We start from the raw sequence: 13,439 nt of genomic DNA on the forward strand, positions 1-13,439 counted from the left end.
CTCGGCGTTCTTTGCCCTTAGGCTCTGGGGGTGACTTATAGTCTATTTTTGAGGTTTGCCCGTGCCTCAAAGGTGACTGGGTCTTATTGTGCCGAGGTCATGTTAGCTCGGCATTTTTGCCCTTGGGCTTTGGGAGCGGCTCGTGGCCTACTTGGTTGCTACAGATAGTATTGTCTTAAGTTGACAACGTTCCATGCCCGAGGTACTTGTTTCCCTTCAAGGGTCTCGAGCTCGTACGTTCCTTCCCCGAGCACTCGCTTCACTCGGTAGGGACCTTCCCAGTTGGACCTGAGCTTGCCAGCGCCAGGCTCAGGTACCATAACTTTACGAAGGACCAGGTCGCCAACGCGGAGGTTCCGCCTCTTGACCCTGGCGTTATAGTACCGAGCTACTCTCTGTTGGTAGGCTGTGATCCTGATGTACGCGAGGTCCCTTACTTCGTCGAGTAGATCGAGGTTGGTGCGTAGCTCATCTTTGTTCATTTGATCACTATATGCTTCTAGTCGTAGCGTAGGCACTTCGATCTCTGCAGGGATTACTACTGCTTCGGTGTCGTAGGTGAGATTGAAGGGTGTTTCTCCCGTAGCGGTCTTCTCCGTGGTCCGGTATGCCCATAGAACACTAGGTAGTTCATCTGCCCACAATCCTTTAGCTCGGTCCAACCGTGCCTTTAATCCGCGGAGGATGGCTCTGTTCGTTACTTCTGCCTGACCGTTTGCTTGAGGGTGTGCGACTTAAGTAAAGTTCTGTCGGATTCCCATGTCTTGGCACTAGTCTTGGAATTTGATGTCTTCGAACTGTTTGCCATTGTCGGAAATCAATACCCGAGGTAATCTGAAGCGGCATACGATGTTTTTCCAAAAGAAGTTTTGGACATTTCGGTCTATGATCGTTACGAGGGATTTGACTTCTACCCACTTGGTAAAATAGTCCACTGGTACCACTAAGAACTTCCTTCCACCCGTTGCTGGCGGGAATGGCCCAAGTAGATCGATGCCCCACTGTGCAAAGGGCCACGGACTAGTGAGATACTTGAGGTCGGCAATGGGTTGGTGGTGAATGTTGACATGTCTATGGCATTTGTCACATTTTCTAACTAGTTCAATGGCATATGCCTTCATTGTTGGCCAATAATACCCTTGTCGAAGCACTTTCTCAGCAAGGGCCCTGCCCCCCAAGTGCTCGCCGCACAACCCCTCATGAGTGTCGTGGAGTACGAGTTTGGCTTCGGTAGGCTGCAAGCAATGCAGATAGAGGAGCGTGTAGGATCTCTTGTACAGCCGCTCGTCTATCATGACGTATTTGGCTGCCTGGCGCTGCACCCTTCTGGCTGCATTGCGATTTGCAGGGAAGGTCCCGTGTAGCAAGAAGCTCACGAGCGGGTCAATCCAGCTCGGCTCTGCTTGAACGACGGGAGCGACCTCCTCTGCCCCCCTGAGAATGCTAGGCCGAGACAGGTCCTCTATGTACACGGTTTTCATGGTGATGTCGCTAGTGTTGGCTAACTTGGATAGGGCATCGGCCTCAGCGTTCTCCGACCTAGGGATCTGTCTGATGAAGTGTGACTGGAAGTCGAGCAGGGCCTCTCTAACTTTGGTCAAGTAGGCAATCAAGGTTGCCTCGTGAGCTTCATACTCGTCGGTGACCTGGTTAACCATGAGCTGGGAGTCGCTGCAGATAACAATGTGCTTTGCTTTTACTTCTCTGGCTAGGGCTAGTCCAGCTATCAACGCCTCGTACTCTGCTTCATTGTTAGACACCGCGAACTCGAAGTGTAGCGCGTATTCCAGTTTCGTGCCGCTTGGGCCGTGTAGAACTATACCGGCTCCGCTGCCCTGTTGGTTCGAGGAGCTATCTACGTGAAGGATCCAGGGCTCCTCATCCCAGCTCGCAGTTGGCCGAGCTAGGAGAGATGCCACACTGGCTGCTACCTCATAGGGTTCGGACTCGACCGACCTGGGAGCTTCAGGCTCACCCGAGCTGGGAGCCTTGTGCTCAATCGGCCTGGGGACTTCGGAGCTGAATGTGCATTCGGCTATGAAATCTGCTAAGGCTTGGGCCTTAATGGCAGTTCGCGGGTTGTACTGGAGGTCGTACTCGCTGAGCTCAACGGCCCACTTCGTCAACCGACCAGAGACCTCGGGCTTAAGCAATACTTGCCTCAGAGGTTTGTCGGTGAGGATGATAACAGTATGAGCTTGGAAGTACGGGCGGAGCTTCCGAACTACGATTATCAGTGCGTATGCTAGCTTTTCCATCTCCGGGTATCTCATTTATGCTCCCTACAATACTTTACTAACATAATAGATGGTTCGTTGGACCCGATCTACTTCCTTTATTAGTACCGAACTGACCACTTCGTCGCTCGCCGAGAGGTATAGTTCTAAAACATCGCCCTCCTCGGGCCGGGTTAAGGTCGGCACACTAGCGAGGTATTTCTTGAGCTCGTCGAACGCGAGCTGGCAGCCTTGAGTCCATTCGAACCCTTTGCTCTTAATTGCCTTAAAGAACGGCAGACAGCAGTCCGCCGATTTAGACATGAAGCGGCTCAGGGCGGCTATGCAACCATTCAACCTCTGAACCTCCTTCAACTTCCGGGGTGGTCTCATATCTAAAATGGCCTTAATCTTATCCGGGTTGGCTTCGATGCCGCGCCAGTTAACGATGTATCCTAGGAACTTGCCCGAGGTCACACCAAACACACACTTGTTTGGGTTCAGTCTCATATTAAACTTACGTAGAATTTCAAAAACAGAATGCAAATCTTGTATTAATTCATGTGAGAATTGTGTTTTGACGACCATGTTGTCTACATAGCATTCTACTTTTCTGCCGATTAACGGTGCAAACAACTTATTTACAAGCCTTTGAAAGGTTGCCCCTGCGTTTTTCAACCCGAAGGGCATAACCTTGTAACAGTATAGGCCAAATTCCGTGATGAAGGCAGTCTTTTCTTCGTCCGCCGGGTCCATCTTGATTTGGTTATAGCCCGAATAGGCGTCCAAGAAACTTAGCAACTCGTGCCCTGAGGTCGCATCCACCAAATAGTCGATTCTGGGGAGCGGGAAGCAGTCTTTCGGGCAAGCCTGGTTCAGGTCGGTGTAGTCGACGCACATGCGCCACTTGCCATTGGCCTTCTTTACCAGGACAGGGTTGGCTACTCAGCTCGGGTAGTGGACTTCTCTTATGAAGTCAGCTGCGATGAGCTTTTCGACCTCCTCGTCGACCGCTTTCCACCGCTCTGGGGCTAGGTTGCGTTTCTTCTGTCTAACGGGCCTAACTACAGGATCAGTATTTAGCTTGTGAGTTATGAGTTCGAGGTCTATACCGGGCATCTCTGCCGCGGACCATGCAAAAATATCTAAATTTTGAAGCAAGAAACTTACCAGTCCGGATCGTAGAGGTTCCTGGACGGAAGCGCCGATCTGAAGCGTTCGAGCTGGGTTTGCTACCGAGGTCGAAACTGCGGGACCTTGGTTTTTCCCTTCAGGGCGGCGACGTAGCACTTGCGGGATTCGAGCTGGTCGCCCCACGCTACCCCCACACCAAAGTCTGTTGGAAACTTCATAGCCAAATGGTAAGTGGAGACCACCGCCCGTAGGGCATGGGTGATTGGTCGACCTATTATTGCATTGTAGGGGGAGGGGGTCGCGACCACCAGGAAGTCGTGCTTGAATCTGACCACAGAAGGCCACGTGTCGACTTCCACAGGTACTGTTATTTTCCCAAGGGGTCGGACTTCTTCTCCGCTGAAGCCTACCAAAGGAGTGTCTACGGGCTTTAGGTCGACTCTCTGCAACTGGAGCTGGTCAAACGCAGCTTTGAAGAGGATGTCGGCTGAGCTACCTGAGTCGACGAGTACGCGTCTGACCTCGAAGTCGTTGATTCTTAGCTTTATTACGAGCGCGTAATCGTGGGGGTAGTGGACTCCTCGCACATCATCTTCTGTGAAGAAACTTGGCTCTTCTATTCTCGGCTGCTTTGGGGGGTTCTGCTCCCCCGGGTGGCCTCACGGACCGACATCCGAGCTGCCGCTGAAGTGCAACCCGCAACGATCGAACCTCCCACTATCATGTGGATGGTTCCCCCAACTGGCCTCTCCTCCAGAGGCTACCTCTGCGGTTGCTCGGCCGGCCTGCTACTGGACTCGGGGGCATCCTTACCGTGCTCCCCTTGCAGACCTGTTTTATTACTATTATTATTATTATTATGTACAAAGTTTCTTAGATATCCGTGACGGATGAGCTCCTCTATCTCGTCGTGGAGGTTTTTACAACTCTCAGTACTGTGGCCGTGATCTTTGTGAAAACTACAATACAGATTCTTATTTCTTTCATTGGGATTCCCCCTCAGACAAGGTGGCCACTTCACATACGAGGCATCCTTGATCGCCATCAAGATTTCAGCCCGCTTCACGTTCAGTGGGGTGTAATCAGCTCAGTCCGCTACAGGAGGTCGGAAAAACTGACTCGACTTTGCCCCCCGAGCTGTGTCCTTTTTCTTTCAGCTGTCCCCTTGGCTGGAAAGCTCTCCTTCCCTCTTCCTTTTTTCGGGCGCGCCCTCGCCCTTTTGGTTGATCTCCTCTTCGGTGGCTATGAATCTGTCCACAAGCTTCAGGAACTTGGTTATGGTCGCTGGTTGGTTGACGACCATATGCCACTTAAACTCTGTGTGCCACGCCCTTCTTAGCTGCTGCAAGGCGTACGGCGGGGTCCAGGCGTGGTATCTGCATATAGCTATCGTTGAGCCGCTTGATGTAACTTCGGATGGATTCTCCCTCTCTCTACACTATGTTGAGGAAACTTTCTTCAGTTCGCGGACACCGCTTGCTAGTAACGAAGTGGGACGCGAAGGCTTGCGCGAACGCCCAACTTCTTATCGATCCTGGCGCAAAGTTCCGGTACCATGTACGGGTTGCTCCTCTAAAAGTGGTGGAGAAGGCCACACACATGCACGACTCACTCGCTAGGTGCATCTGCGACTGAAAAGCGTCCACGTGATCGTTTGGGTCGAATGACCCATCGTACTTGTCAAGAGGGGGGAGCTTGAAGTCTTTAGGCATTGGAACTGCCAGGAGCTCGGGAGATAAGGGAGACTGGACTGAAAGGAGGGGTGCCTTGGCTTCGCCCGAGCTTACCTCTTCTTTGCCCCCGAGCTCGGGCAGGTCGTTGGTGGCAGATCGGCGAGCTCAACGGCGGCGTCTCTGCTTCTTGGCGGGCTCGGCGTTGGTGCTGCTCACCTCCGTGCCGTCAGGAATGGTGTGTGCCGGAAGTAGCTCAGGCCGCTGGGGGCACAATCGAGGGTTCAGTGAAGGTTGTTCCGACTATGGTAGGGAGTGGAGCAACGACGGGTGCCCCTGCAAGAGGCACGTTCAAACTAGGGATCCCGTTCACTGAGAGGGGGACGGTGAACTGTCCGATGCAGACAGTAGGAAGTTGGGGCTGTTCCCTGGAGTTATTCATCTCCGCGCTTCGTCCGATATTGCTTGAGGACGCCATGAGCATTGAGTTTTTGGAGAGTAAAAAGATGTGAGAGTTTAGAGAAAGGCTTTCCGAAGTGTTTCCCACAGACGGCGCCAAATGATGTAGCGCGATCCGGTCACTCTTAGCTGGCGCTCACGTGGCTCCTGGAAGATACCTGGAAGATACTCCGATGATTAAGTTAGTACTTGGTAGGAGAAGCAAGGAGGAAAATGAAGACTAAGAGTGGAGATAGCGTGCGTACCGTAGATGAATCCCCCTCCCACCTTGATGCTAAACTCCTTATAGCATAAATCTGTTATCTCTCCCCGTCGTCCTCTAACTGGGCGGGTATAACCGTCACTACCAACCTGCCGCAGCCGTTATTGGCAGGGCTGAGGTGGCACGCGCGGGCCGGTCACCGCTGGGTACGTGTCTGTCAGGTGTAGGACACCTTCTAAAGGTGGCAGGCACAATGCTGCCTGACGAGGGATAGGGCTGTTGTCATCAGATTTGTCTGGTACGGCGGTCGGGCAGGAGATCTTCTTGCCTTCCGTCTTGCGGCTCGCCGAGCTGCCACAAACTAGGGTGCTTCAGGGCAGATGGGTCCCTGCTTAGAAGCAGCGATGTGCTCCTTCCCAGGTAGGTAAAAGCTTGGTGCCCCTTAGGGGGGAGCCCGGGCTTTCCGAGCTAGGCGGGGGACTGACTCACCGGGGTATTAGCCCTCAGCGAGTTGACTGTCTTTGACTTGGCATTTCCTCCATACCGAGTCGGGATCGTGCTGCTAGGCTGGACTGTGAATTAAATATTGGACACCGAGCAGTAAGATAGAGAGGGATATAAATAAATAATCTAGTAAATTAAATCAATAAAATCTTTTAACTTTTTAAAATAAGTATATAAATAATTAGGCAAGAAAAAGAGAGAGTAGTTAGTTCTTTATTAATGGCATCATTGTAAATAGTTACATGTTAGCAACAAATATGGAAGAGAGATTTCGAGAAAATGAGAAAGAGACAAAGAACAAAAACTTCCTTATCGCAATCCGAGCTTTATATGATGGTCGGGCACAGGCTAAAAATCAAGGAATGATGGTTGGCCTCGGCTTAGACTTGAGCCTTAATAAGTTCTGTTGATATAGAGGCAAAACCCAAACCAGACGTGGCCCAACCAAAGAAAAGGTTTAACCCCAACCGATACCTATCCAATTTATAAACCTAAAAATTTTGCTTGGTTTGGGGTGGAATCTTTTAATTCTTAACTACTTGAATAATTTAATAAATTAAATAAATAGGAACCTATGGATACCAATTTAGTTAATTTTGTAAAATAATTAATGATTAATTTGGTTTAGCAAAATAAATAAATAAAATTACATTTATTATTAGGACGGGAAAGGTACATCCTATCCCACACCTCACTAAACATATTAATTACCCAAAAAATAGTCTCCGGGAGAGAGAGAGAGAAAAAAAAATAATTTGTTAGGAAAATAATTAATTATTTAGTTAATTAAAGAATTCGATAAATTAAGTAAATAGAAATCTATGGATAATAATTTACTTAATTTTATAAAATAGATAAATCAATAATTAAATTTAACAAAAAAATATAAATAAATATTCACTTGTGATTGGTGCAAGACTAGTCCAACCTATCCCCAAACAAACTTGCATCATTGACAACAGTAAATATTAGTCACAGGTTGAGTTAAATAAAAAAACTATATGGAGAATAATTTATTTAATATATTAAAACAAATAAATGAATAATTTAATTTAGTAAAATAAATAAATAAATTTTCAGTTATTATTGGGACAAGACTTGTACAACCTATTTGACACCAGAACTAATCCATTGTTCATAAATAAAATCATTAATTAGATGAATAATTTAGTTACGTAAATAAATAAAACCTATGAATAATAACTTATTAACTTTTGGAAAAATAAATAAATATCCAAACTATCTAGATCTAAACCCAATCCAATAACAACCCTAAATATGTAACTCAGGAGGGGGAGAGAGAGAGAGAAAGAAATAATTTGTTTATAAACTGAAATAATTTAGTAAGTTCAGTAAATATTTTTTAACTTAAAAGCATAACTATATAAGTAATTAGGTGAGAAAATGAGAGAAACAAAGATTTTCCTCACCATGATTAGGGCTCTAATATGAACTTCAGGCTCATGCTCAAGATGTAGGCCCGAAGTTTAACCTGGACACAGACTTGCGCATAAATATGTTCTATTGATCCCGTTAATAATTTCAATCCTAGCTGAGACCTAACCTACTAATAGCCCTAAATATTAGGCTTAGGGAGAGAGGTTCTAATAACAAAATAGTTAAATAAATTATTAATTACTTGAATAAATTAGTAAATTAAAAAATAGAAATCTATGGATAATATTTTACTTAATTTTGTAAAATAAACAAATCAACAAAATAGTTAAATAAGGATCTAGAGAAAGAGAAAAATAAATTATTAATTAATTTATTAAACTAAATAATAAAATCTATATATAATGACACAATTCATTTAGTAAAATAATAAATAAATATCCAATCTATCTAAAACCATGCCCGGCCCATTGATAACCAAAAATATTAGACTCGGGGAGGGAGAGATATAGTGAAATAATTTTTTGATAAAATTAAATCGCTTAGAAAATTAAATAAAAAAATTAACTAACTAAATTAAATATATAAATAAATTGGTGAGGAAATAAGAGAGTAATAAATAATAACACTTTCCTCGCCGGGCTCGACTCAAGAGATAGGTCTAATGGTTGGGTCGGGCTTAAAGTTGGGCTTCAATATATTCTATTGAATAAAGACAAAGGCCAACCCAAACATGGCACTCCCTGTGAACAAGTTTAATCCCAACCTCCTTAACTTGTTAATAAATTATTAATTAATAAGTCAATTAGTTAATTAAAAAAATAGAAATCTATGGTGAATAATTTTCTTAATTTTGTAAAATATATAATTGAATAATTTAATTTAATAAAAAAAATATCCAAGCTACCTAGACCAATCCCCACCTGTTGACAACCCTTAAATATTGGACACCGAGAAGTAAGACAGAGAGGGATATAAATAAATAATCTACTAAATTAAATCAATAAAATCTTTTAACTTTTTAAAATAAGTATATAAATAATTAGGCAAGAAAAAGAGAGATTAGTTAACTCTTTATTAATGGCATCATTGTAAATAGTTACATGTTAGCAACAAATATGAAAGAGAGATTTCTAGAAAATGATAAAGAGATAAAGAACAAAAATTTCCTTATTGCAATCCGAGCTTTATATGATGGTCAGGCACAGGCTCAAAATCTAGGATTGATGATTGGACTAGGCTTAGACTTGGGCCTTAATAAGTTCTGTTGATATAAAGGCAAAGCCCAACCAGACGTGGCCAAACCAATGAAAAGGTTTAACCCCAACCGATACCTATCCAATTTATAAACCTAAAAATTTTGCTCAGGTTGGGGTGGAATCTATGGATTATTAACTACTTGAATAATTTAATAAATTAAATAAATAGGAACCTATGGATACCAATTTAGTTAATTTTGTAAAATAACTAATGATTAATTTGGTTTAGCAAAAAATATAAATAAAATTACATTTATTATTGGGATGAGACAGGTACATCCTATCCCACACCTCACTAAACATATTAATTACCCTAAAAATAGTCTCTGGGAGGGAGAGAGAGAGAAATAATGTGTTAAGAAAAAAATTAATTAATTAGTTAATAAAATAAATCAATAAATTAAGTAAATAGAAATCTACGGATAATAACTTACTTAATTTTATTAAATAGATAAATCAATAATTAACTTTAACAAAAAAATATAAATAAATATTCACTTGTGATTGGTGCAAGACTAGTCCAAGCTGTTCTCAACCAAACTTGCATCATTGACAACAGTAAATATTGGTCATAGGTTGAATTAAATAAATAAAACTTTATGGAGAATAATTTATTTAATATATTAAAACAAATAAATGAATAATTTAATTTAGTAAAATAAATAAACAAATTTTCAGTTATTATTGGGACAAGACTTGTACAACCTATTTGACACCAGAACTAATCCGTTGTACATAAATTAAATCATTACTTAGATGAAAAATTTAGTTACGTAAATAAATAAAACCTATGCAGAATAATTTACTAACTTTTGGAAAAATAAATAAATATCAAAACTATCTAGATCTAAACCCAATCCATTGACAACCCTAAATATATAACTCAGGAGGAAGAGAGAGAGAGTGAGAGAAATAATTTGTTTATAAACTAAAATAGTTTAGTAAGTTCAATAAATATTTTTTAACTTCAAAGCATAACTATATAAATAATTAGGTGAGAAAATGAGAAAAATAAAGAATTTCCTCACCATGATTCGTGCTCTATATGAACTTCAGGCTCATTCTCAAGATGTAGGCCCGAAGTTCCACCGGGACTCAGACTTATGCATAAATATGTTCTATTGATCCCGTTAATAATTTTAATCCAAGATGTGACCTAACCTACTAATAGCCCTAAATATTAGGCTTAGGGAGAGATATTCAAATAACTAAAAGGTTAAATAAATTATTTACTCGAATAATTTAGTAAATTAAAAAATAGAATCTATAGATAATATTTTACATAATTTTGTAAAATAAACAAATCAACAATTTAATTTAATAAAATAACTAAATACTCATTTATTATTGGGTGTCGGGTTGTATCAACTAAATAAAATATTATACATAATAGTTTATCTAATGTAAATAAACGAATAATTTAGTTTAGTAAAACAAAAGAATAAAAAAATTTTCATTAATTATTCGGACGAGATAGGTACATGCTACTAGACCTAACTCGTTGATAACCCAAAAAATAAGGATCTAGAGAAAGAGAAAAATAAATTATTAATTAATTTATTAAACTAAATAATAAAATCTATATATAACGACTCAATTCATTTAGTAAAATAATAAATAAATATCCAATCTATCTAAAACCATGCCCAACCCATTGATAACCAAAAATATTAGACTCAGGGAGGGAGAGATATAGTGAAATAATTTTTTGATAAAAATAAATCGCTTAGCAAATTAAATAAATAAAAAATTTTAACTTACTAAATTAAATATATAAACAAAATTGGTGATGAAATAAGAGATTAATAAATAATAACACTTTCCTCGCGGGGCTCGACTCAAGAAATAGGTCTAATGGTTGGGACAAGCTTAAAGTTGGGCTTCAATATAGTCTATTGAATAAAGACAGTCCAACCAAACTTGGCACTGCCTGTGAACAAGTTTAATCCCAACCTCCTTAACTTGTTAATAAATTATTAATTAATAAAGTCCATTAGTTAATTAAATAAATAGAAATCTATGGCGAATAATTTTCTTAATTTTGTAAAATATATAATTGAATAATTTAATTTAATAAAATAAATAAATACCCAAGCTACCTAGACCAATCCCCACCTGTTGACAACCCTTAAATATTGGACACTGAGCAGTAAGATGGAGAGGGATATAAATAAATAATCTACTAAATTAAATCAATAAAATCTTTTAACTTTTTAAAATAAATATATAAATAATTAGGGAAGAAACAGAGAGAGTAGTTTGCTCTTTACTAATGGCATCATTGTAAATAGTTACATGTTAGCAACAAATATGGAATAGAGATTTATAGAAAATGAGAAAGAGACAAAGAACAAAAATTTCCTTATCGCAATCCGAGCTTTATATGATGGTCGGGCACAGGCTCAAAATCAAGCAATGATGGTTGGCCTAGGCTTAGACTTGGGCTTTAATAAGTTCTGTTGATATAGGCAAAGCCCAAACAGACATGGCCCAACCAATGAAAAGGTTTAACCCCAACCGATACCTATCCAATTTATAAACCTAAAAATTTGCTCGGGTTGGGGTGGAATCTATGGATTATTAACTACTTGAATAATTTAATAAATTAAATAAATAGGAACCTATGGATACCAATTTAGTTAATTTTGTAAAATAATTAATGATTAATTTGGTTTAGCAAAATAAATAAATAAAATTACATTTATTATTGGGACGGGACAGGTACATCCTATCCCACACCTTACTAAACATATTAATTACCCTAAAAATAGTCTCCGAGAGAGAGAGAGAGAAATAATTTGTTAAGAAAATAATTAATTAATTAGTTAATTAAAGAATTCAATAAATTAAGTAAATAGAAATCTATGGATAATAATTTACTTAATTTTATAAAATAATTAACTTTAACAAATATAAATAAATATTCAGTTGTGATTGGTGCAAGACTAGTCCAAGCTATTCTCAACCAAACTTGTATCATTGACAACAGTAAATATTGGTCACAGGTTGAATTAAATAAATAAAACTTTATGGAGAATAATTTATTTAATATATTAAAACAAATAAATGAATAATGTAATTTAGTAAAATAAATAAATAAATTTTCAATTATTATAGGGACAAGACTTGTACAGCCTATTCGACACCAGAACTAATCCGTTGTTCATAAATTAAATCATTACTTAGATGAAAAATTTAGTTACGTAAATAAATAAAACCTATGCAGAATAATTTACTAACTTTTGGAAAAATAAATAAATATCAAAACTATCTAGATCTAAACCCAATCCATTGACAACCCTAAATATATAACTCAGGAGGAAGAGAGAGAGAGTGAGTGAAATAATTTGTTTATAAACTAAAATAATTTAGTAAGTTCAATAAATATTTTTTAACTTCAAAGCATAACTATATAAATAATTAGGTGAGAAAATGAGAAAAATAAAGAATTTCCTCACCATGATTCGTGCTCTATATGAACTTCAGGCTCATTCTCAAGATGTAGGCCCGAAGTTCCACCGCGACTCAGACTTATGCATAAATATGTTCTATTGATCCCGTTAATAATTTTAATCCAAGATGTGACCTAACCTACTAATAGCCCTAAATATTAGGCTTAGGGAGAGATATTCAAATAACTAAAAGGTTAAATAAATTATTTACTCGAATAATTTAGTAAATTAAAAAATAGAATCTATAGATAATATTTTACATAATTTTGTAAAATAAACAAATCAACAATTTAATTTAATAAAATAACTAAATACTCATTTATTATTGGGTGTCGGGTTGTATCAACTAAATAAAATATTATACATAATAGTTTATCTAATGTAAATAAACGAATAATTTAGTTTAGTAAAACAAAAGAATAAAAAAATTTTCATTAATTATTCGGACGAGATAGGTACATGCTACTAGACCTAACTCGTTGATAACCCAAAAAATAAGGATCTAGAGAAAGAGAAAAATAAATTATTAATTAATTTATTAAACTAAATAATAAAATCTATATATAACGACTCAATTCATTTAGTAAAATAATAAATAAATATCCAATCTATCTAAAACCATGCCCAACCCATTGATAACCAAAAATATTAGACTCAGGGAGGGAGAGATATAGTGAAATAATTTTTTGATAAAAATAAATCGCTTAGCAAATTAAATAAATAAAAAATTTTAACTTACTAAATTAAATATATAAACAAAATTGGTGATGAAATAAGAGATTAATAAATAATAACACTTTCCTCGCGGGGCTCGACTCAAGAAATAGGTCTAATGGTTGGGACAAGCTTAAAGTTGGGCTTCAATATAGTCTATTGAATAAAGACAGTCCAACCAAACTTGGCACTGCCTGTGAACAAGTTTAATCCCAACCTCCTTAACTTGTTAATAAATTATTAATTAATAAATTCCATTAGTTAATTAAATAAATAGAAATCTATGGCGAATAATTTTCTTAATTTTGTAAAATATATAATTGAATAATTTAATTTAATAAAATAAATAAATACCCAAGCTACCTAGACCAATCCCCACCTGTTGACAACCCTTAAATATTGGACACTGAGCAGTAAGATGGAGAGGGATATAA

The sequence above is a fragment of the Nelumbo nucifera genome, chromosome 2 (genome assembly GCF_055504915.1).
Source record: "Nelumbo nucifera cultivar China Antique chromosome 2, China Antique-T2T, whole genome shotgun sequence".
NCBI lineage: Eukaryota > Viridiplantae > Streptophyta > Magnoliopsida > Proteales > Nelumbonaceae > Nelumbo > Nelumbo nucifera.